Genomic DNA, 22,461 nt, shown 5'->3' with positions numbered 1-22,461 from the left:
AAACCGGAGGTAACCCACAGTACCAGGAGCCAATCAGCATCCAGCATGCGACTCAGTCAGAGCTTCGGTCCTTTTGATGAGCACGTCCTTTATCCATCGCTTTGTCGTGTCGGCATGTTCAGCGAGATTATACATGCTGCTCAGGTTTTAGAATGACATTTCTTTACAGGCTGTGTGTACATTTTAGGAAATATTATAGCGCACTGTAGTGCAAACAACTGAATGCTACCATAAAAAGTGCAGGGAGGGGCATGAAAGAACATGTCGGAGAAGCGAAACTAGATATTTCCTAGCACAAGGAGGCTAAAAATGAATAAATAAATAAATAAATAAATAAATAAATAAATAAATAAATAAAAGGTGTGCATTTTAATGTATACGGCAGCTATGATCTACAACAGGAAAATAAAATAGTCACCTTTAACTTGATGCAAATTAGAAGCAAAGTGACACAAGGCCCTCACACCCGAGGCGGAAAAACCCGTGCTTTTCTATTTTGTGTGCTTTCAAACATTCCTTCCTGTACACTCACTAAAGCTGGGGGATATAACCAAAACATTGCATCACGATACGCTGAAGAATTGGAGGAAAGAAAGAAATATAAAAAAAAATAGTTTTTTAATACAGATTTTAGTACTTGACAAAAAACTAAATAATTTAAATCGGTTGCTTTTAATCCGTGTGCAATAATTACAAAATAATACATAAAAAAAAAAAGATAAATGATACTGTGACGACTGCAGTATTCCGCATCTGATACGATCCTTAACAACCTTCTTGGCTTCGGCTGAGAGCGAAACGTCTCTCGCATCAGAGGACACAGAAAAGCATCTCCGCTGCAATTCAGCATGTGAAGCCTGTGTAATTCATACAATTTTGATTTCAATACTATGAGGTTAATTACAGCTATAAACTCGTTACATTTTACAGTCAAGACTTCAGTTCAGAAAACAATACAGCGCTTGTTAACGAGCAATTAAGCAAAAATAAATAAATAAATAAATAAATAAAAGTAGGCACTATGAACCGTATACTAAACCAGCTTCCTGTTTTTATCTGTCCGAATTCTCACACTGTGCGCACACACACACACACACACACACACACACACACACACACACACGCTTTACGCATGTCTGGCCACGCCCCCTTTACCACCCCTTTGAGTGCCACAGGTGATGACCTCCATCAGCGATCACTCACATCTTACACTATCTCAGGAGTCCAATTCCATAATCGCCCTCTTATTATGATTAAAGTTCGACCGTTTTCTACGATATCTAGGTTGGATTGTACTAAAAAACTAATACTGGATTAAAAAGCAAAAAGCAAAAACACAACACTCCATGCAAAACAGAACTTTATTATAATAAAAGAAAAACACTAGTGAATCATGAAAACCTGCTTAATGAAATAAATAATTATTAATTAATATTCATTGTATAAATTAATATAATCATATGAACAATACGTTATAAATAATAAATAAAATAGTGCTCTCCGTGCAGCACATGGTCTCGGGTGTAAAAAAAAACAGCGTCAGTGATTCGCCTCTAGAGGCCGCTCTCGTAATAACGGCATACCTTCTCAGCTGCTCCTGCAGCAAACACTACCTGGAAAAACTATCGGTGTGGACTTTTTCAGACGACCGATAGTTCCGACAATCAACCATTAGTGCCGATGAATCGGTCGACCTCAAACAGTGAAAACGTGTGATCTAAAGCTGCGCCATGCCTCAAAGTGATCTCTCTACACTTGAAATTCGAACGTTCCCTCTGTCACTCGATAACGAACAGACGCATGGCCTCGGGACTTGGTTTTCCAAGGGGAAAAGGCGATACGACTGAAGTATTGTATCACGATTCTCATTTCTAAAACCGAATCATGAGGTATTGGTTTGCTAACAAACTGAAACAGGAGCATTTTTGAAATCATAACATGATATGGTTTACCACAATATTGAAACATCATCGAATCGTCTTCTCTACTTCAAAGGGATCTTGGATTAAAAATGTGTAAACCGGTTTACAGAAGAAAACAGCAGAAGGAGCGATAGCACGTGGCATTACAAAGGTAACAGATTACACACATTTCCCTGCTGCACATTAGATACTGTCCTGTACTGTACTTACATGCTTCGGTGGAGTCCCTCCCCTCCCTATCTGAGTGCGCTCATGATCCCTCAGCAGCACTCGGCAGAGGAGCTGCTCTCGACCTCAGAAACGTCAGCCGAGGGCAGAGAGGACGATCTCGTACACGAGCCCGATCAGAAGACCTCTACTGCAAAACAGACAGAGAGAGAAAACAAAAACAGTCAGTGCGATACACACGTGACAAATGAGATTATCTTCCTGAAGTGTCCTTGAGCTTTGGGAAAGGTGTCGTCTATGAATTATGACTGCTCACTCGATCACACACACGTTAAAGTGTTTCAACACCTTCACACATTGATCGTTATCAGACACGGGGAGATCCGCACTCTTGTGGTAGCATGATTTTTTTGCGGGTTTAAAAACTGCAGATTAGTGAAGACTTGCACTGTAAGTCTTATCTGGACAGGTTCTCTAATACCAGACTGAGAAATAAAGTATTAGTAAAAAAAAAAGAAAAAAAAATCCCTGGTCCCTGTACCACCGTTTCTCGGTTTAAAAAATATATATATAATAATCATAATCTGACAACTCGATCTAATCCGTCTGAACTAATCCAGTTCTCGGGTGCACTCGAGTAACCGAATTGCCCTTTTAGATTTAATACAAAAAAATACAATAAAACCCCCACAAAGGATCCTGCCGCTAATCTAGTGCTTAATCGGGCCGAGTGGAATCATGGGATAAAACGTACAAAGTCTGAGATTGTGTTTACAGGCACCTGACTGTCACCTCCTGCAATCAGAGTGCACTTTGCTCAACCTGACAGTTATGTACATAATCGGCAGCGATGAGCAGAAAACACACACACATACACACACACACAGGCCGAGAGGGTTGCGTATTGACCACGTGCAGCTCAAAAGACTGCGGTACGGATCATCAGGAAGTCGCAGCTCTACGAGGACGGATTTGCAGCTTTGAAAAGCGAAGACGTCTCGTATGGCGTACTGTCGCGGTCTGTCCAAAAACGAGCCGTGGCATCGTCTGACATGCCACGCCTTACCCTACAAACATTGTCTGCATTTCTGTGAGGAACGACATGTTCGCTCTGGCAGCGTATGAACTTCCTATATAAATATACACAGATCAGGCAGAACGTTATGAGCGGTGACGTGAAGAACACTGAGGAGATTTTGTCCCCAAAGTTGATGTTAGAAGCAGGAAAAATTGGGCGAGCGTAAATTATTTGAGCGAGTTTGATAAATTGCGACGTCTAGACGTCTGGGTCGGATCGTCTCCAAAACTGCAGCTCTTGTGGGATGCTCCCGGTCTGCAGTGGTCTATCAAAAGTGCTCCAATGAAAGAACAGTGGTGAACCGGCGACAGGGTCACGTGAGAAGCGAAGGCTGGTCCGTGTGGTCTGATCCAACAGACGAGCTCCTGTAGCCCAAACTGCTGAAGAAGTTCATGATGTTAATGATCGATGGATCAGGACTGTTTTGGCAGCAAAAAGTGGGACCAACACAATTTTAGGCTGGTGGTCATAATGTTATTCCTGATTGGTGTTTCCAAGTACCACACTTTTTTTTTTTGTTCTACAGAAGATTACATTTCTACAACACCAGCATCTCCAAATAAAAATACAAAAACCTGTCCAACAGATTTGATACGCTTCCTGCAACTGCACTAAATCATCAGTAGACACGAACTAGTGTGAAGTGTAAAAACGTCTCGCTGGGAACGTGTCTGGGACGCACGTGATCACGTCACATCGTTTACGCGATTGCGAACGGGTCTCGATCTGCCCCCCGGACACTGAAGAAGGGGTACATTAGTTACATTTGTTGTGGAAATGTGCTTCACTTAGCGATACAAAAGACGCACACAGCAATTAAAGAACACAAAAATACGTATGTATACATTCCAATACCGTAACCCACTCACATTCCTGACTAACGGTATGCATGAATGAGAATCGCTACACACTTTCCCTCGCCTGAGGTTGTTTAAAGTGTCACCCTGAAGGCAGGAATTGAGTGTGTCTGTGAGAAAGATCCTCTAGATCAGTGGTGGATAAATACAACAAAACAAAATGATACGAGCATAAAAACCTGGTATTTTCGAAATATACACGTGAATCCACTGTGTTGTTTTTGGTTCATTTTGCTCGCGTGGGGGTTTGAATTTAGCAGTAATGTATTATGTGTTAGCAGCCGGAGCCCCTTTAAGAAGGTAGCGGCTGGAGGCATGTCATGTGACCGAGGCATCACGACATGCATCAAGAGTGAGTCATAGACAGATGTCGAAGAGAGAATCCGGGAATTTTCCAGAATAAAACTGTTCAGAATCAGATAACAAAAAAAACGGAAGTAATGTAAGTTATGTATTCTTTCTGTGCGGCCCTGTACCCCGGGAAACACTGGTCTACAATACTCAAAGCTACCGTTTAAATATTATTCAGCTGCATCTTTCTTATACTTATAATCGCAGCTGCTGCCTTAAACCCCTCGAAACAATTTCATTTTATACACGCTGAAGTGTCGAAACTAGTGTGGAACTGTCTGGAGTGGGTAAAGCCAGCAAGACCCGACCAGGCGAATTCGTATCAACAGTAACAACAGAAAGCAGAAGAAACAGAGTTCAGGATCGCCGTAATCAAAGACTTGTGATAAAATAACGCAGACAGAATCCATCCATCCGTATTGTTTTTTTAGAGTGACACGATTCGCTGAAGATCCAGGCCTGTTCACGACCCTCTCGCACTGAAACCACCTCGGACCCTCACCATCTATTCTTCGCTCACATTTATTACTCAACAAAATCAGCCCTTCTGAATCCAAAAACACACAATAATCACGCGTTTGAACATCCTGCTTCACCTGACAGTAACACAAAGCGAAAGGGTGAAAGGTAAACAAAACAAAAGTTGGAAGGTGCGCTAATCCGATGCTGGAAGATCACGCAGAAGTTGTTTAGCAGTGATTAAAACGTTGGGAACAGGAGAAACGCTGGACGCTTCGGTCTGGGGGGAAAAAAAAACGAAAGCAGGATAAGAGGGATGTAAGAAACTGGGGCGGTTCATCCTGCTACAAAATCCAATCTCAAATCCGATTCGTAACGCAAGCCTCGTACGTCTCGACCGTTCGAATTCGATCACCAGAACGGACCTGCTTAAAGACCTGCTCTGAGAAGGTTCCCCTCCGTCACAGATCCATACACACGTTGTGTTTGTGTAAACCCTGCTGTGCTTTCACAAAGACAAAACGAGCTCCAAATGCGACTTTCGGTTTCCATTTCAACCGCTTCCTTGCGTGCAAAACAAATCCATTACAGCCCACGCTGACATGTAAACTACTTCTGTCTGTACCCGTCATAACTGCACACACCCTGAGCACCTAAACAACCACTAAACACCTGACTGCTCTCGGCTCTACTCGATCAGAGTCGCTACGCTTCGACGTCGTCCTTTGTTTTAAGGGTGCGATGTATTCCTTTCTGCCGGGAAAAACGGCTGAAGTCCCGGACAGGTGATTTCTGTTTCTTTATTACATAAAGCTTGAAGATTCGAGCACGTAATCGATCTGGTTAGTGCCTGCGTTCGTAGTCAAACACTTGTTCACACGTTGGAGTTATTTAACTTGGTTAATACTGCAACCCCGAGGTCGAATGTTCTCCTAGAATACGCTCCGATACTCCGAGCACTTGGGGGTTTGAGGGGCCGCGGTCAAGGGCCACACCGGAGTCGTCGATTGAAATGAACCCGACTATAAAAAGCAGCTTGTCAAAGCATCGAGAACAACAAAGAGGGTTTGTGATGGAAAACTGAACAAGCAGCAGCAGCTTCTCTTTGTTTTTGTTTTTTTGCCCTGACACTGGAGACTCCTTCCTTCTGGTGAACATTTACATTACACATGCAATCCATGTCTTTATACGAGTTGATACTGATAACAACAATGAGCTCGGAGTGGTTATATAAACAGACAGATGAGAACTAAAGCACAAACATCCTTCAAAATCTGATCAACAATGTAGATCGGACACAAGAACAACAAGCACACAAACTCTCTGGTGCTTTCAATTTCAACAAATAAACAAACACACAAAAGCAGACGTGAGGAGATGCGAGGTCTCCTGTACAGCCATGTCCACAAGTGACGTCTGCAAACGGCTAAGATGACACTCACTCGAGGGTTTTTTTCCTTTTAAACCAAACAAACAAATTATTTTATCTCCCAGGGTGTTCATGCAATAAAAACATCAACCCCTGCTTTAAAACCAACAACGACACGAATGTCTTTTCTGCAGAAACCCGCACATTAGCGCTAAAAGCAGATGAGGCTAATAAAGCCCTGTCTGAGGCGCTAGCTAGCAAACATGCTAGCATGGGAGAAAGTTTGGAAATGAAACCCATTCGGGCTGAAAAACAGCTTTTTGAAACAGGACACGCGTTTCGGACTGGAAAGAAATGTAGCCTCGAGACACTTCCTTACAATTATATTTCCGCCTGTTCGCGTGAAAACGCTACTCTCCGGTCCTCCGGGTAGCGCACAAAATGGCGGCCACTGCCTTCCAGCCTCGGAGTCGTTGATTCTCAAGCGCCCAGTTAGCAAGTCCGCGGTCAAACCCTTCAGACCCGGGCGGCTTTAACAACCGCGCCCCGCATCGAGCAAAACGCGTCCAAAACGTGATTTAACGGGTCAGGGAAATACAAAAAAAACGTGTATATAATCAAGCGGAACGCGCCAACCTGGTCTGCGCTGTACTTATTTTTTCGCCGAGCTCAGAAACCCGGCTACGTTTGTTTGACACGGCAGGAGCGGCCGCATCGCAAATATGCACCTAGACCACTACGAAGGACGTAGGCGCAAAATCACCTTGAGGACGAAGGAGGGCGCTTCGAAAGGGCGCGGGATGTGATTTGGGATTCAGCCCGACCGCATAAGTAGTGTGGCGTATGAACCGTGTTGACAGACGATGGTGCTGCTGGAGCGAAAGTCGGTGGTGGATAAGGAGGAAAAAAAACGGGATGATTTTTTTTTTCTTTTTCGGAGCCGGAAAGGAAAACGCGTGACAATAAAAAAAAAAAACCCAAATATATATATATATATATATATATATATATATATATATATATATATATATATATATATATATATATATATTAATAATAATCCACGTCGTTACATTCGGATAAAACGCGAGCCTACGCAATTACGGTTGAAATACAGTGCGTAGCGTCGCTGCCATTCACGAAAGGGCAACCCGCGCGATTTCTTGCGCACCGATGCGGGGGCGGGGCTATGTGACGTAACATTACGCAAATAGCGTAGCTTACGCTTACGCACGTCGCGCAGCCTTACCCAGGAGAAAATGGCCTCGGGTTAGCCGCGCTAGCTAACGGACACCCGAGCCATTATGGCTAAACTCGCCGAATGGAAAGGACTCCGATACCGAAACCATCCGATAAAAGTAAACCAAACACGACCCCGCTTCTCGGTTGTTTTTTTACACCCTGTGCACAACCGGTACCTGGCGGCTCTGACCGTTTGTGTTGCACGATTAAATTTTATTTATTTATTTATTTATTTATTTATTTATTTATTTATTTGATCTCCGGTTGTCTCCCAAACGACGTCATCACGCAGGCGCCGAGCGTAACTGGGGAAACTACACTGGTGGTAAATAAATAAATCAAAATATTAACGAATCAATTATATATATAAACCCATGAATATAAATAAATATAAAAGCATATGGATGATTATGAGGATGATGATGATTATTATTATTCGTTAATTAAACATGTTCAAAAATATTGGTTCGGAAATTATAAAAACATAAATATAACGAAATATATAATGATAATAATATAAATAATAATAATGAAACATGTTTTATGAAAACCTGAATATAAAATGTAAAAAAAAAGTAAATAAAAATAGATCAATATTTTCTATTAGAAAAACGAAATAAATGTAAAGAAATACAAATATAATATATTATGAAATAAAATATAAAATATATATTTTTTAGGAAATTACACCATACATTTATAATTAAAATATCAATATTTTAGATTGATATATTATCAAATTCAATGATTTCTATTATTTTTATCAGTTTAATTTACTGTGTAATGTCCATAAAAAATATTTTTATTTTATTTGATAAAATATTATTGTTGTATTTCATTTTCATGTATCTTGTTTTTTAAAACTAAAAATAAACCTAATTTAGTCTAATAGTCAATATCTGATGATGATGATGATGATGATGATGATGATGATGATGTTTGGTACACCTGATTTTTCAGCTATATATGATTCTTCCCCAAACCAGAGATCTGCTATGATTTGGATTGGAAGATCTGCTATAGAGCTCTGACCCTCAACCCGTTTAAACATGTTGAATGTAAACGATGACTGCACCTCAGGCCTCCTCACACCACCTACATCACTACCTGACTTTATTAACACCATTGTGACTGAATGAATCTCACACAAATCTCCACAAAAACTAGAGGAACACCTTGCTAGAGGAGTGGAGGATATTATAACAGTAAATGCGAGCTAAATATGGAATGGGATTTTCAAAAAGCACTTTTGCTCATGTAGTGTATATAGATGCAGGTGTTGCACAGTGTTTATAATCTGGTATATTGCGCCACCGTGTGGTTAAAACCGAAATAAACTATTTCATGCACCAAGAGCAATACGTCTTCATTTAATACGTCATTTATTTTATGCTTTTGCTTTGTAATTGTGGCCAATTATTATTATTAATAGTAGTTATTTCATTAACAAAGTTAAAATACCAAGTAAAATAAACAAATTAAGATCAGGATCCAGGGTTGTGGTGTCAGAGGAGAAGAGTTTATGCAGCAGAAATGAAGACAGGAAGTTCCATGGAACTATATCCAAAAAATATATCATGCAGGACAGAAACACACAAAAATGAAAACTGTTATGAAACAATTATGTATAAAGCACCATTATAAATACCTCAGACCTTTTTTTCCTGTCCTCTAAGCAACTTTTGGATCTTCTCAGTTGTAATTTTGTACACATTTTATGTTTAACTTCATGCACTTGTATTATTTATAGAATCCTAAACACTATTTCATCCTTGTGCTGTTGAGAATTTCTTTTACTGCTCATATTATTATGTTCAGGTTGGGTTTAAGTGTTTAACACGCTTTAGAGGATGTTTAGACGCCATTTAAAAAAAATAAAAAAAAAATAAACACAACGACGAAACCTGAAAGTGAAAACTTTTGCGCACTTATGTTCAAAAAACATCCACGAACTCACTACATTTTTATTAAATTTTTTAATGAAACAGCAGTTTAACATTTAAATACTATTCTATACTGCCAAAGGTATTGGGACACCTGCCAGATGGCGCTATAATAACATTTTGCATTGAACTTGGAAACCCAGCATGGTGATGCCCCTGTGCACAAAGTGAGCTCCTTGAAGATCTGGTTTACATGCTTTGGAGAGGAAGATCTCCTGCTTTAGAGCTCTGATCTCATCCCTACTGAACACCTTTGAGATGAATGTGAACGCTGACTGCACCCCAGGTCTCCTCACCTTCAGTACCTGCCTTTCATAACACCCTTGTGGCTGATGAACACAAATATCCATAAGCACACTCCAAAATCTAGTAGAACATCTTCCCAGAAAAGTGGAGGGAATTAGAAGAGCACATTGGGACTAAATGTAGAACGCGATCAAAATCACATACCGTACTGATGCCCAGGTGTCCCAATACTTTTGGCAATGCAGTGTAGGTGGAGCATCTGATTGTTTAGACATAGATCGAGATGTTAAAACCTACCTACCTTTTTTTTTGTTTTTTGATTAGTATGTGTGTTTTCTCGTCAAGACATTTATCATCACTCATCTTTTAATACCTCATGCGTCATCCAATAATATCTCTTCTTTTATATTATTTGTATCGTTTATTTGATCTATTCTTCTTTTCTCTTCTTATCTTATCCCGTTTTAACAATACACATTGCTCCAAAGCAGCTTTACAAAGATAAAGAGGTTATAAAATACAAACCCGATTCCAAAAAAGTTGGGACACTGAACAAATTGTGAATAAAAACCGAATGCAATGTTTTAAATTTCAATATTTTAATTAAAATACAACATAGATGACATATCAAAAGTTGATTTTAAATGTCATGGCATCAACACATCCCAAAAAAGTTGGGACAAGGCCATGTTTACCACTGTGTGGTGTCCCCTCTTCTTTTTATTACAGTCTGCAAATGTCTGGGGACTGAGGAGACAAGTTACTCAAGTTTAGGAATAGGAATGTTGTCCCATTCTTGTCTAATACAGGCTTCTAGTTGCTCAACTGTCTCAGGTCTTATTTGTCGCATTTTCCTCTTTATGATGCGCCAAATGTTTTCTAGGGGTGAAAGATCTGGACTGCAGGCTGCCAATTCAGTACCCAAATCCTTCTTCTACACAGCCATGATGTTGTAATTGATGCAGTATGTGGTCTGGCATTGTCATGTTGGAAAATGCAAGGTCTTCTGTAAAAGAGACGACTTCTGGATGGGAGCATATGTTGTTCTAGAACTTGGATATACCTTTCAGCATTAATGGTGCCTTTCCAGATGTGTAAGCTGCCCATGCCACACGCACTCATGCAACCCCATACCATCAGAGATGCAGGCTTCTGAACTAAATGCTGATAACAACTTGGGTTGTCCTTATCCTCTTTAGTCCGGATGACATGGCGTCCCAGTTTTCCAAAAAGAACTTTTGGAAATTTTGATTCGTCTGACCACAGAACAATTTTCCACTTTGCCACAGTCCATTTTAAATGAGCCTTGGCTCAGAGAAAACGCCTGCGCTGGATCATGTTTAGATATGGCTTCTTTTTTGACCTATAGAGTTTCAGCCAGCAACGGCGAATGGCACGGTGGATTGTGTTCACTGACAATGTTTTTTGAAAGTATTCCCGAGCCTATGTTGTGATTTCCATTACAGTAGCATTCCTGTATGTGATGCAGTGCCGTCTAAGGGCCCAAAGATCACGGGCATCCAGTATGGTTTTCCGGCCTTGACCCTTATGCACAAAGATTGTTCCAGATTCTCTGAATCTTTGGATGATATTATGCACTGTAGATGATGATAACTTTTAATCTTTCCAATTTTTCTCTTAGAAACTCCTTTCTGATATTGCTCCACTATTTTTCGCCGCAGCATTGGGGGAATTGGTGATCCTCTGCACATCTTGACTTCTGAGAGACACTGCCACTCTGAGAGGCTCTTTTTATACGCAATCATGTTGCCAATTCTACTAATAAGTTGCAAATTGGTCCTCCAGCTGTTCCTTATATGTACATTTATCTTTTCCTGCCTCTTGTTGCTACCTGTCCCAAATCTTTTGAAATGTGTAGCTCTCATGAAATCCAAAATGAGCCAATATTTGGCATGACATTTTAAAATGTCTCACTTTTAACATTTGATATGTTATCTATATTCTATTGTGAATAAAATATTAGTTTATGAGATTTGTAAATGATTGCAATTCTTTATTGCACAGTGTCCCAACTTTTTTAGAATCGGGTTTGTAAGATATTATCAGTTTAGTGCCTATAAGTTCATCACTAATGAGCGAGCCCGTGGTGATTGTTGTGAGGAAAAACTCCCTGGAATGAGGAGGAAACATTGTAAGGAACCCACCCTCATCTGGGTGGCACCGAATGTCCATTCATCACAGTGTTATGATTGTTGTGGTGCACTGATCAGTGATGGACGCGTAAATGCACAACAGGACTGAGGTCCTAAACCGTTGTAGCAGACTGTTGATTTGAATTACAGTCCAAATCCATCCTCAAATTTCTCAAGTTGCTTAGAAACTTTATGGGTCTTTAGGCAGCTGATGTGGAACCATCTTTACACAGAGTGGTCTTCAAATGAAGAGAACTCCATCCAGATGTAAGGCTCATCTTATCATCAGCTTTCTCATCAGCTTTGTAAGTGGTGTGAATATTTCTACAGTTAAATGACCTGTTTTTTTTCGACGTCTCTCCTCAAACTCTTTACACTTGAGAATATCAGTGCATTTTGTCTACGTATATGATCCATATTATCTTTCTTTCTTTCTTTCTTTCTTTCTTTCTTTCTTTCTTTCTTTCTTTCTTTCTTTCTTTCTTTCTTTCAATAGTCTTGCACTAGATGATGGTTTCTAAAATGTCCCACGAGGCTCGTTTTGCTTTGTCAGCTCTTTCTTTCTAGGACGTACACACGTGCAAAGTGTTGCACAGGAAGACAACGGAGAACATTTAAACCTCCGGAGGTTTGTGGTCAGATGGATTGTAGAGAGACAGGGCAGATGTTTGTCACACTGAACTATAATTCAGCTATCATATAAACTACGGTACGGATCACAGTGATTGAAAATGCACAGGATTCGCACTTTGACTGTACTGTAATAGTGTCTGCTCGTTTCCTGGTTCTTCATCTATTTTTAGAAATTGTAATTCTGTGTTTTTCTCTGTCTGTCTCCAATTGAAGGTTCACAAGATTCACCTTTGACCTGTTTTAGAGAACGAGTTGATTATTGGTTGATCTGATGCCGTTCACTCGCCTTCATTAGTGACATTCATCTGCACAATTTATCAATTCAAGAAACATTTACAAAAAAATTTACTAGAATTTTAGATGACAGATGATGACAACTGGTTTAACCATTTTCCATACAATGACTTGAATGTTTTGGGGGTTAAGACTATTCAGGTGGAACAAGTATCATTTATTGAATATACTTAAAATTGAGCTCAGGGGCCTCCCATTTCTTGTGATCAATCCTGAGATGTTTCTACAACTTGATTGAAGTCTACCTGTGGAATGATTTATTGATTGGACATGATTTGGAAAGGCACACACCGCTCTATAGAAGGCTTCATTGCATATTAGAGCAAAACCAAGTTATGAGGTTAAAGGACCTGCCTGCAGAGCTCAGAGACCGGATTGTTGGAAGGCAAAGATCTGATGAAGGTTACAGGAAACTTTACTGCTGCACTGAAGATTCCCAAGAACAAAGTGGCCTTCATAGTGACCCTTTTGGTCATTCTGATTGAGCTCTGAAGGACCTGTGTGGAGAGGGTTTCAAGAAGGACAGCCATCTTTGCAGGCCTTTACTGATCTAGGCTTAATGGAAGAGTGGCTAGACTGGAGCTTCTCCTCAGTGCAAAACCCATTGAAGCCTGTTGAAGGACTCTCAGATTGTGTGGAACAAGATTTTGAAGAATTCAAAATCTGAAAAAAACCAAGAGAAAACTGTTTGGTCTCAAATATAAACGTTATGTCTAGAAGAAACCAGGCACCACTGATCACCTGTACAAAACCATAGCAAAAGTGAAGCATGATGGTGGATGCTGTGGAACTGTTTTTTTGCAGCAGGGACTTGGCAACTGGTCAGGGTTAAGGGAAAGGTTTGAAAACAGAGACCACGGAATGCTCCTCAAGCTTCAGAATGATTTGCATGCCACACAACACATTTATCATTTTGAGTCATCATTAAACACAACACAGAAATGGAATGTTCGATTAGTACTGAGTGTGGTTAGACAGGAATGAGAAATGGAAAAAATTAAGCCGTTAGATTTGCTTTACGCCTTCTGTTTTCTAAACCAGCACTGGAATAAACATTTATGATACATTATATGGATAAAAGTATTGGGACAACTGACTTTTCCAGCCATATGTGGTTCTTCCCTAAACTGTAAACTATATCTTTATGATACTCGCTCCATGCACAAAGACTGATGTGTGGTTTTTGAGCATCCCATTCTACATTTAATCCCCATTTACTGTTATAATAACCTCCACTCTTCTGGAAAGATCACCAGATCTTGGAGTGTGTTTGATATTTGTGCTCATCCAGCCACAAGGGTGATGCAGGTGAAGTGAGGAAGCCTGGGGTGCACTCAGTGTTCCAATTTATCCCATTAGGTTTGAGGCCAAAGCTCTATAGCAGGCTGCTCAAGATCTTCCACTACAAATCATGTAAACCATATGTTTATGGAGCTGGCTTTGTGCACAGGAGCATTGTCATGCTGAAGCAGGTTTGGGTCTCGTACCAGAAGTGTAGGAATAATTTCATGCAACAGCATCCAAATACATACTGCTGTATTGTAATAGAAAAGACACACATAGTTAAAAAATCCAAGTGTCCTAATACTTTTGTTTATATAGTGTATGTCCTACAAAAAAACCCAACCCCCATGTCCTTACCTATTTCAACCAAACCAATCCATTTCTCCTACTGTGTTATTTTCATGTAATGCATCATGTTTTCCTTATAGTGATGCTATAAATGCAGCATGTCTGTGATCTGCACTTCTAACTGTACAATAGCTCACTTGACATCTGAAACACAGGTTGGCGGGTTTGTGTAATTTTGCGGTGTTTGAAGCAGTGCGTGGTTGTACGTTTCAATTCGCTTCAACTTTATTAAGCCTGCATGCATGCACTGCTGCACAGTAACGCAAACTACTTCTGCAGACCAACATTCAGCAAGCAGCATATTTAGGCAGTTTCAGTTAAACACCTGCAACAGATAAACAACAAACAAGTACAAGGCGCTTTAAGGTCAAGACACTAAAAGTAACACCACTGGTAGATGTAATTCATTTCAGCAGTTGAGTTTGTTAAATGTATCTCATTTAGCTTTATCTTCATTACGGATAGTAAGATTCAGCGATTCGCATCGGTACGTCGGCATAAATGTAACAATGTGATGCATCTATATAAAAAAGTGTGCTTCAGAAACTTATTTGATCGTGATGAATAATTTTATTTTTTTTCAAATTTGCATCGATAAAACCAGATTTATTTATATATAATTATTAGTAGATGCAGTATAACGATTGTGCTGCAAGTTAGAGCAATAAAGGATGCAGATGGAAATGTGTTGACTAGTGAGGAGAGTGTGCTGAGAAGACAGAGGGAGTATTTGGAGCAGCTGATGAATAAGGAAAATGAGAAAGAGAAGGTTGGATGGTGTGGAGATGGTGAAGCAGGAAGTGGATAGGATTAGTAAGTCGGAAGTAATAGCAGCGATTAAGTGGATGAAGAGTGGAAAGTCGGTTGGACCAGATGACATACCAGTAGAAGCATTGAGATGTTTGTGTGTTTGTGGATTTAGAGAAAGTCAAGCCAAGTTTATTTCTTTAGCGCTTTTCACAACAGACATTGTCTCAAAGCAGCTTTACAGAATTTAACAGTGATGGTGAACAATGTGTATTTATCCCTGATGAGCAGCTATGTGGACTGTGGCAACGAAAAACTCCCTTAGATGTTATGAGAAAGAAACCTTGAAAGGAACCAGACTCAAAAGGGGAACCCATCCTCATTTGGGTGACATCAAGAGTTTGATCATAAATCTTTCAACAATACAGAACACTGGAGAGTGAGAACTAACATGAGCACTGTAATGTAAGGAAGCCTACGACAGGGTGAAGAGAGAGGAGTTGTGGTATTGTATGATGAAGTCAGGTCTGTCAGAGAAGTATGTGAGGGTGGTGCAGGACATGGATGAGGACAGTGTGACAGCAGTAAAGTGCGCATTAGGAACGACAGACTGGTTTAAGGTGGAGGTTGGACTGCATCAGGGATCGGCTCTAAGTCCTTTCCTGTTTGCAGTGGTGTTGGACAGATTGACAGACGAGGTCAGACAGGAGTCTCTGTGGACTATGATGTTTGCGGATGATATTGTTATTTGTGGTGAGAGTAGGGAGCAGAGTCTGGAGAGGTGGAGGTACGTGCTGGAGAGAAGTTGAATGAAAGTCAGTAGGAGTAAGACAGGGTACATGTGCATTAATAAGAGGGAGGGCAGTAAAGTGGTGCAGTTGCAGGGAGAAGAGGTGGAGAAAGTGGATGAGTTTAGGTACCTGGAGTCAACAGTGCAAGAGTGCATGCAGGGTGGAGTGGGTGGAGAAGATTGTCAGGAGTGATTTGTGATAGAAGAGTACTGTGGTAAGGCCTGCCATGTTGTATGGTTTAGAGACAGTGGTATTGAGTAAAAGACAGGAGGGGGAGCTGGAGGTAGCAGAGCTGAAGATCTTGAGATTTTCATTGGGAGTAACAGGATTAGAAACAAGTTTATTAGAGGGACAGAGAATGTAGGACGTTTTGGAGACAAGGTGAGGGAGGCTTGATTGAGAAGGTTTGGACATATGCAGAGGAGGGACTTAGGATTTATCAGCAGCCACCAGGAAGGAGGAAAAGAGAAAGAACCAAGGAGGAGTTTTATTGATTTGCTGAGGGAAAACATGCAGGTAGTTGGTTTCAAAGAGGCAGACGTAGTAGTGGAGTCGGATGGAGACGGATTCCTGTGGCGACCCCTAATAGGAGCAGCTAAAAGAAAAAGAAGTAGAAGAAGATTATTAGTAGATGCGCTATACATTTATTATTTTTGTCGAAACCCCAAGCTGTCTGCATCCTTACTGTCTGACCACTGTTGTAAAAAACAGGAGGGCGTGGGCTTTGCGGTCATAGCACATTTTGCACTCTTGTCTCCTTCGGGTCAACACACCTTGACACCAGGGTATAGAGATAGCTTCATCCTATCTTTCAGCTCTGGAAAAAAAAGCTCTTGTATATCTAGAGTGCGAAGAGGATTACGCAGAATGAGTAAAGCAGCCTGTAAGTCACTGCGCCCTTGACACTTCTCAAGCAGATGTTTGGCAGGTCACACTGCAAGCTCTACAAGGCCCTTGGACTGTGGGTAATGAGGGCTTCTCTGAATGTGCTCAGAATTCCACGCTGTGCTTGTGCATTGTCTGTCATGAGTGTCTGGGGAATTCCATGGACAGCAAAGTGTCTCTTAAGCTTTGAAATTATGGTAATAATCCTGATGTCAGGTAGATAGTCGAGCTCAAACCAGCCAGAGAACGAGTCTACAAGAATGAGGTGCATTTTGCCATGCCATTCAAATAGCAGTAAACATCCATGGGAGGTCAGGAATATCGTGCAAGTGCATGGGTTCTCTGGGGTGATGATGTTTCAGGGCGTTGCAAGGGGCACAACAAGAGAGTGCTCTTTCTATATCACCATACATCGTGGGCCAGTACATGGTCTCCTGTGCCCTGCGTTTTGTGGCTTCCAGACCTGGATGGCCTTGATGTAGATGAGTCACATAATAACTCTGTATCGATGGTTGTACTAGGAGTCTCTTTCCTCGAATGATCAGACCACTCTCGAAGACATATTCCTCCATCATTGCAAAGAATGGGCAAAGATCATGTGAATGCTCTTTGAAAGAGCTTGGCCAGCCATCCATTATCATGTCCTCAAGTCTTCCGCACGTAGGGATCAGATTTAACAACAAAGCGGAGATCTTCTTGAAGCGTCATTACCTCTAGCAGCTCGTCTGAAAGAGGAGGCTCAGTGGAAGCGATATGTAGATCATATTAAGACAGTACCGTTGGAGCTTAAGCATCATGCTTTGCAGACGTGACGAGGCGGTGTGCAATGGCTTTTTTTAGAATTGTAATGAGAGGCTGGTGATCTGTTTCCACGGTGACGGGTCGCCCGTAGATGAAGTCATGAAACTTCTTTGTCGCAAATACTAATGCTAGCATCTCTTTCTCAATTTGGGCATAACGAAATTCAGTGGGTGTCAGGGCATGTGAGAGCAACAGGGGCACCATGCTGAAGACATACAGCGCCCAGTCCATGTTGGGATGCATCAGCTGAAAGGACAATGGGTTTAGAAACATCAAAATATTGCAGAACTGGGGGACTGAATATGGCAACTTTTAGTTTCTGGAAGGCAGGGTCCTGCAACTCCTGCCATGACCATTCGATATCTTGCTTTAACAGTGCACGTAAAGGGCCTGTGACATCACTATAGTGTGGAATGAACATTGATAAATAGTTTGTCATGCCAAGAAACCGTTGCAAGGCCTGTTTGTCATCAGGTCTTGGCATATGGCGGATGGCTATAGTCTTGTCAGGGCCAGGTTTGATGCCATTAGCAGTCAGGAGGTGGCTTACATAGGAGACAGAGGTTACATGAAATTTGCACTTGACAGGGTTTAGCTGCATGTTGCAGGCATGGATTTTGTAAAGTACCTGTTTCAGTCGTTCATCGTGTTCCTGTAGTGTGTGCCCCCCAGACAAGGATGTCATCTACCACAATTTGACATGGCTGTCCTTCAAAAAGATGTTCCATGGTATGCTGGAATACTTCAATACATCCAAAGGGATTTGCCAAAACCCGCATTTTGCATCAAGGATGCTGAGGACCTTGGACCCCGGCATGTCAGCAATAACCTGGTCAATAGTTTTTAACGGATAGTGTGGTCTAAGGAGTGCTTTGTTGAGGTACACTGGATCTTTACATATTCTAACAGAGCCACCTTTCTTTTTCACAGCAACCATGGCTGACACCCATTCTGTGCCATCGGCCTCAACACACCCAATTTAGTAATTCTCTCAAGTTCTGCAATTAGCACTTTCTTTGGCGCACATACAGTGGACGCTACCAATTCATCTAATCGCTTGTGATAAACAACAGGCAGTTTGCCGAGTGCCCTGGTGTCAAAGTAACTAATTTTCCATACCTCTGGTACCTCTTTGCATAAACATGTGGACCTAACCATACCAGGCCCATTGCCAAGCTGTCCTGCAATCCAAGCAGTGGTCTCACATTGAGATCTACAACATAGAATTTAAGCCGGCCTTGTTCACAGTGTAACATTGTGGTACCCACAGTGTTGATCGTTTGTCCACCGTATGCTATGACATTTACTTTTTCATTAGTGTTTATGTAAGCTGAGGGTACAATGAGGTGTATCTGTTCGGTGGATATAAAATTGCATTTGGCACTTGTGTCCACTTTCAGTTTTAATTGAGCCGATCTATGCTTCAGATATAATGTTGTAAATATTTCACCTTTTTGAGAAACATCATCCACTGTCTCACAATAGAAAGTGTCCACAGGGGCATTGAGGGTTGTGTCCAGTTTATTAAATCGGTTTGAATTATGGTTTCTGAATTGTGCTGCAGTTTGTTTTGGGTAGTAATCATGGCTTTGGGAGCGAGGTGCTGTTTTAAGTGATGGAGTTGATATACAGCACTTGCAAAATGGTTCCATTTTCCACAATTATTGCACTGTTTCTGGAAAGCAGAGCACGTAAGTTTATCAGGGCGTGGTATCTGTTACAGTTTATGCAGTGATCTTGCACAACACCTACGTCAGCCTTGTGTTTTAGTTTTTTCGTGCTCTTCTCGGACTGTTCATGTAATAAACATATATTGACTGCGGAGTCCAGCGTGAGCTTTTTTTCACAGAGCAGCTGTTTGCGCACGCCGTCACTATCAAGCCCAAAAAAAACCACGACAGGGTCGTGTATTAGCTCATCGTTTATACTTCCAAAGTTGCATTTTTTTTGCCGGTATTTTGAGTGTGGAAACATACAACAGAATAGACTCATCATGCTTTTGATTGGTGGTGTTGAAGACAGGCCTGTCCATTATTAATACATCCGGATTTTCTGTCTTCTTCCTCAGAGAATGTGAAAGCCTCAGATTTTTCCATCGCGTCAGGACCTGCTAAATTCAGCAGAGTATATGCCTGCACTTTCTTTGATTTGTCTGACAGACCGCCATTGCAATATATTCATCATTCCTATTCAAATTTGCTCCAGCTGTAAGCTATATGCTCATCGAAAATTAGCAGATCAATAGGACAGAGACCTTGAGCCATGTTGTAACACTTTTGACACCATGTAGATTGTGTCAAGGATGGACACAACACCAAAACAGTTTATGTAACAGAACTTGTTTTTATTTACTCCTTCCTGTTTCTCCCTTCCTGTCTTCCTCTATCTATTTCACACCTAACCCCCGAAACCCCGTCTACTCCTTAAAGGGTTATGCCACGTTTAACCACTTTACAAACATGATGAATAGAACATGTGGCTTTGCCTGGTTACATGACATGCATTATCTCCTAGAGTGTACTAACTTTTGTTGCCATCTATTTTCGACATTAATGGCTGTATGTTGAGTTATTTTTAGAGGGCACTAAAGCTGTACAAGCTCTACAGACTCACCCAAACCATATGATCAAAGACCATGGGGCAACAAGGGCCATTCCAATGCAGAGCTGAAAGTAATTAAGTATAAATACTTCGTTATTGTAATTAAGTAGATTTTTCTGGTATCAGAAATTGACTTCATCATTTATTTTTCTGACGTTTTTACTTTCAGTCATTGCATTTTTACACAAATATCTGCTTTGTCTACTTCTTAAATATTTATAATAGGCTTGTTTCTTTAGTTTTAATCTATGTGGTGACATCAATATTTTTTCTTCTCATTGCATGCCGTTTTCAGACCATCAACCTTTTTCTTGCCATTGCGTGGCTTTTTCAGTCTACAGAAATGATATACCACTGGTGTATAATTTCCTGGCTAATTTACAACGCTAATAATGAGCAGGCAGAAGAAGTCTGGGGTTAACATGGATGAGACAGAGGGAGTCATTGATGTCATCATTTTCAGACAAACATGTCTGAAAACAGAGACATTCCTGATCACCTGATCATCATCATCATCTTTGCTCTGCTCATGTTCTATATGGTGGCTGTTCAGACTGGACACATTCATTAGATAACAAAATCTATTTCTTTTGTATTAATATATTAATTAGGACTGTCAAAATGCAAATTCATTTTAACGGCACTAATTTTATTAACGCGCATTTCTGTTTGAACATTTTTTATAAAAAATAGAAATAAATAAATTAATAAATATAAAAGAGGCCAAATTAAAACCTTCAGTGCAACACACGTTTATTCGCAACGTCCTTTCTATACTCATATACAAAAATAAATAAACCACCAAAAAATAATTTTTTAATTTGTAAACATTTGTTTTATTGATGCGCCCAGTCTCAAATCAGTACCAAAGTCCTCCACGATTCACACAATTACCCCTCTGGGGGTCGACAAACGCGCCGGTGCGTTTTGTGGCATTTCTTTCCTCATAACGCCTAAACGAACTTCAATTACTTTGTCTTCTCTGATCGCACAGAAAAAAGCAATACAACATTAGAATCTGTAAAGGGTCTACTTTTATTTGTACACACTCATAATAACAACAAAACGCTGTGCTTTTGTAAAATTAGGAAAACATACAGGGTTTGCTTTCTGCCATCTCTATCAACTCCCTTCACAGACACAAATAAAACAACCTGAATCTCAGCTAATATTTGCTAATATTATAAACCAATTAATGTATGCAATCTTAATGGAAGAGGTACAGTTTCTCCAGTATCACCCCAATAACCGTCCGTGTGCAAACATAGCAAAGTTTCCATTTGGTGTCCTGATGATTTAATTTAAAACACCATAATTACTTTAAAACCTTTACAAGAATATTTTGTCTTCATGCTCTATGTTGAGTTTGGTTTCACTAATAATGAACATACATTTGCATAAAGCATCCATATTAGTCCATGGCCATGTTGATTAGAGTATTGAAAATGTGAAAAGTATTCATTGAAGGTACATTTAGAACAGAAAAAAATGTGCGATTAAGTTGTGATTAATCACAAGTTAACTAATGACAATTATGCGATTAATCTCAATTAAATATTTGTATTGATTCACAGGCCTAATATTAAGTATGTCGGAGCCCAAACATCTTTACTTTAACTTGAGTAAAAAAGTATAGTCAGACATTCCAGAGTATTTTAAAACATGAATATCTCTATTTCTACTTAAGTGAAGGATGTGTGTTCTTTTGCCACGTCAATGTAAAAACGTCTGCCAATGCTCCAGATTTCAGTTTTTCTTAGTTGCTTTGGAGCATTTCTCAGATAAGCAGTGAAATTTTCAAAACTACCTGTTCAACCTCTACATCATGTTCACATGTCACTTGTGTGCCATTTTTTTGTTGCTTTGAACAAATTACGCATTCTTTGGTACATTCATTTAATCGATTGTGTAGAGTCTGCTGTTTCCATATCAATTGTTTGTCATGCTGATCCAAATATATTATACTGGTTCTCACCTGAATAGTTTTTTAGAATCTGTGAAGCTTAAATTTCTATTAAACTTTTTTTTTTTTTTTTTTTGTAAACTTGAATTAATGAATTGTGCAGATAAATATTGAATGCCACTATTTAAGGCGAGTGAACGGCACCAGAGCAACCGATGCTCAATTAGTTCTGTAAAATAGGTCAAAGGTGAATCTTGTGAACTTTTATTGGCGACAGAGCAAAACAGCCACATTTCTGTCTGATCACTAGCTCTTTCCCGGTAGAACATTTCAAGGTTGCTGTGTTATGTTTATGTACCCGGTTGCTCACCATTCTATTACTAGCA

General features: G+C 40.3%; 1 protein-coding gene and 1 long non-coding RNA gene across 7 annotated transcripts in view; one reads left to right on the top strand and one right to left on the bottom strand.

The window, feature by feature from the left end:
- brd4 (bromodomain containing 4) overlaps positions 1–7,166 on the bottom strand; it is a 51,781-nt gene extending 44,615 nt beyond the window's left edge. For 4 of the 6 annotated variants that reach the window (XM_046834617.1, XM_046834622.1, XM_046834621.1 and 1 more), the window contains exons 1-2: positions 6,584–7,166; positions 2,133–2,280 (exon numbers count right to left, since the gene is read on the bottom strand). The gene's annotated coding sequence lies outside the window, so the exon portion shown is untranslated. The remainder of the gene's footprint in view (positions 1–2,132; positions 2,281–6,583) is intronic. The other 2 variants (XM_046834619.1, XM_046834620.1) reach the window with 2 other exon arrangements.
- Positions 7,167–7,274: 108 nt separating this feature from the next.
- LOC124376249 lies at positions 7,275–8,801 on the top strand. Its single transcript, XR_006923800.1, has 3 exons — positions 7,275–7,562; positions 7,739–7,771; positions 8,433–8,801. It is a non-coding gene; the product is annotated as an uncharacterized LOC124376249 (long non-coding RNA).
- Positions 8,802–22,461: the final 13,660 nt, after the last annotated feature.

Source organism: Silurus meridionalis, chromosome 22 (assembly GCF_014805685.1).
Source record: "Silurus meridionalis isolate SWU-2019-XX chromosome 22, ASM1480568v1, whole genome shotgun sequence".
Taxonomy (NCBI): Eukaryota; Metazoa; Chordata; class Actinopteri; order Siluriformes; family Siluridae; genus Silurus; species Silurus meridionalis.
Note: the sequence above shows the minus strand (reverse complement) of the source record. Positions and strands in the feature narration are given on the sequence as shown.